The following is a 3,145-nucleotide window of genomic DNA, read 5'->3' as shown; positions in this document are numbered from 1 at the left end:
AGGAGGAGGAGGAGGAGGAGATTGGATTTATACCCCGCCCTTCACTACCCAAGGGAGTCTCAGAGCAGCTCACAATCTCCATTCCCTTCCCCTCCCCACAACAGACACCCTCCTGTGAGGTAGGTGGGGCTGGGAGAGCTCTCTCGAGAACTGCCCTTAAGAGAACAGCTCTGAGAGAACTCGTGACTGACCCACACCAGCAGCTGCATGTGGAGGAGGAGTGGGGAATCAGACCCGCTCTTAACTACTACACCAAACTGGCTCTCTGAAGTAAACTGAAGTAAACTTTGTTGGCCTTAAAAAAAAAACACGTTAAAGAACTTTTGATCTCTAACTCGGTCCTGGCCCACTTCGACGAGGCGCTGCCGGTAGTCTTGGCGTGCGACGCCTCACCCTACAGCGTCGGGGCAGTACTGGCGCACCGTCTCCCGGATGGGTGGGAGGTCCCAGTCGCGAATTACTCGCGCACTCTATCTGCGGCTGAGCGGAACTACGCCCAGATAGATCGTGAGGGACTAGCAATAGTGGCCGGGGTCAAGAAGTTCCATGACTTCGTCTACAGCCGGCTGTTCACCAGGCGTACCCGCAGTTGCCGGTTGATGAGGCAACTGCAGAGGCACAAACCATTGTGACCCATCGGGGGGCATTCCGTGTCAAGACACTGCGATTTGGGGTGAGTGTGGCGCCAGGGTTATTCCAGCAAATGATGGACTCCCTTCTCAAAGGAATACCTGGTGTCACCCCGTTTTTTGATGATGTGATGGCTGACTGGCCGACTTCGCAGACCGCCTCCGCACTGTTCTCCGCCGTTTCCAGGATGCCGGACTCAAAGTCAAACTCGAGAAGTGTCGGCTGGGGGTGCCGTCAGTGGACTTTCTGGGGTTCATGGTGGACGCTGAGGGCCTTCACCCTACCTGAGACAAAGTGAAGGTGATTGTGGAAGCCCCAGCCCCAAAGTCTAAATCAGAATTACAGGCGTTTTTAGGGATTCTCAGTTTCTACCACGCCTTTCTGCCCCACAAGGCGGCGGTAGCAGAGCCCCTACATCGCCTGTTAGACAAGTGCCCCCCCCCCAGGCTGCCACGTTCTGGAACGTTAAAGAACTTTTGATCTCTAACTCGGTGTTCCCTCTAAGCTAAGTTAGTGTGAGCTAGCTCACAGTTTTCTAGCCTCCGGCTCACACATTTTTGTCTCAGCTCAGGAAGGATGGGGCTCCAGAGCAAACTAATCTATGCAGGAGCCAAATTGCTCACTCACGACTTGAACGCCAGCAGCTCACAAAGGTTTGCTCACCGGACTCCGCAGCTTAGAGGGAGCCTTGGGGGGGTGCGCAGGGGTCCTGGCCTGTCTGCCTCTCTGTAGCCCTCCTCTGAAGCCTGACAGGGCAAAGTCCTTCACTCCCGACATGATGAAGAGGCAGCCCTGCGGGAGACGGAAAGAGCTGACCCTGGGGGCCTGATCCACAGAGAAATCCTCCGGCCCAACCACCCCCCTCTCCCGCATGAACGCAAGCTGCACACGAGCGAGGCAGTTCATTGTTAAGCGTTCCCTGTTTCTGTTTCAAGATGGTTTAATAAGCTATGGGAACTGCTAGCGATGGCCAAAATTACTGATTCAATCAGAAGGATGGGAGAACAAGGGACATCTTCAGATTTGCTTGCTAAATGGTCTCCTTTTGTAGAATTTACACAAACAAATGACTCCTCTCAAATAAGTCATATTCCAGCTAAGTATAAAGAAATGCCCACCTGTTTATGAAGTCGGTAATATTTACCTACATATTCGCCAGACATAGTATAGGCTTCCAAGTTAAGTGATATAGTTTGTCAACATTACTGTTGTTTGGAACGCAGGGGTTAGCAAGCTGCAAGTTATTTAATTCATCCTTATGTTTTAGTTTAAGTGGATTTTTATTTATATTCATTGGCAACGCTGTTTGGTTTCAATTTTGCTGGATGTATCAAAAACGTAGTAAAAGTTTTATTTAAAAAGAAATGTACTCTGTAGCCGTGCACGCACAGCAGACTCTGCTGGTGGATCGGGCCCCATGCTAATTCGTGGGGGGGGGGGAAACGCCACTCAGAGTTTGTTCCCACTGCAGACAACAAAATATACAAAAAAAACCCCCCAACAGACCTGCAGCCTCCCAAGGCCCTCGGAGCCCATCCATCACAGCCTGTGTGTCGGGCAAAGTCTTTCCATGGCGAAATCTATTTTTAATGCCCCCCCCCCATCTGTGAGCAGCATCCATCACAGGCGCTGGTGTCACCCGAGGCTCCAGTCCCGGGAGGGCCTTGACATTCTCCAGGCCCAAGGATGTTACAGGCAGAATAAGATCCTGCGGCCCACGTCAGACTTCAGCCCCTAAGCCTCCCCCCCCCCAGTCTGACTCCCACCCCAGCCGCAAGCACCCCTGCCGGGCCTCAGCAAGTGGCTTTCTCTCTCTTCCAACCTCCGGTCCCCAATATGAGGATTAAAGTCACGGCCTCCTTCGCAGGGTTGGTGTAGGCATCACGGTTAGGGGGATTCCTGGCGATTTGGGAGCAGAGCCCATGCGGGGTGGAGTCGGGGGAGGAGAGGGACCTTGGCAGGGTACAAGGCCATGAAGCTAAGGTTGGCAACCTTCAGGGGGTGGCTGGAGATCTCCTGGGATTACGACTGATCTCCAGGCAACAGGGATCAGTTCACCTGGAGGAAATGGCCGCTTGGGAAGGTGGACTCCATTGATGAAGTCCCCGCCCTCCCCAAACCCCGCCCTCTTCAGGCTCCACCCCCAAAAGGAGAACCTCAGAAGAGCCCTGCTGGATCAGACCAGTGAGGGTCCGCCTAGTCCAACATCCCGTCTCACACAGTGGCCAAGCAGTTCCTCTGCAGGGGGCCAGCAACAGGGCAGAGAGGCCGAGGCCTTCCCCTGAGAAGAACCTCAGAAGAGTCCTGGGCTGGATCAGACCAGGGAGGGTCCCTCCAGTCCAGCATCCTTGTCTCACACAGGGGCCAACCAGTTCCCCTGGAGGGCCAACAACAGGGCAGAGAGGCCGAGGCCTTCCCCTGAGAAGAACCTCAGAAGAGCCCTGCTGGGTCAGACGAGGGAGGGTCCATCTAGTCCAGCATCCCGTCTCACACAGGGGCCAGCCAGTTCCTCTGG

This window comes from Gekko japonicus, unplaced genomic scaffold (assembly GCF_001447785.1).
Source record: "Gekko japonicus isolate JY-2015 unplaced genomic scaffold, Gekko_japonicus_V1.1 scaffold3828, whole genome shotgun sequence".
Classification (NCBI taxonomy): domain Eukaryota; kingdom Metazoa; phylum Chordata; class Lepidosauria; order Squamata; family Gekkonidae; genus Gekko; species Gekko japonicus.
Note: the sequence above shows the minus strand (reverse complement) of the source record.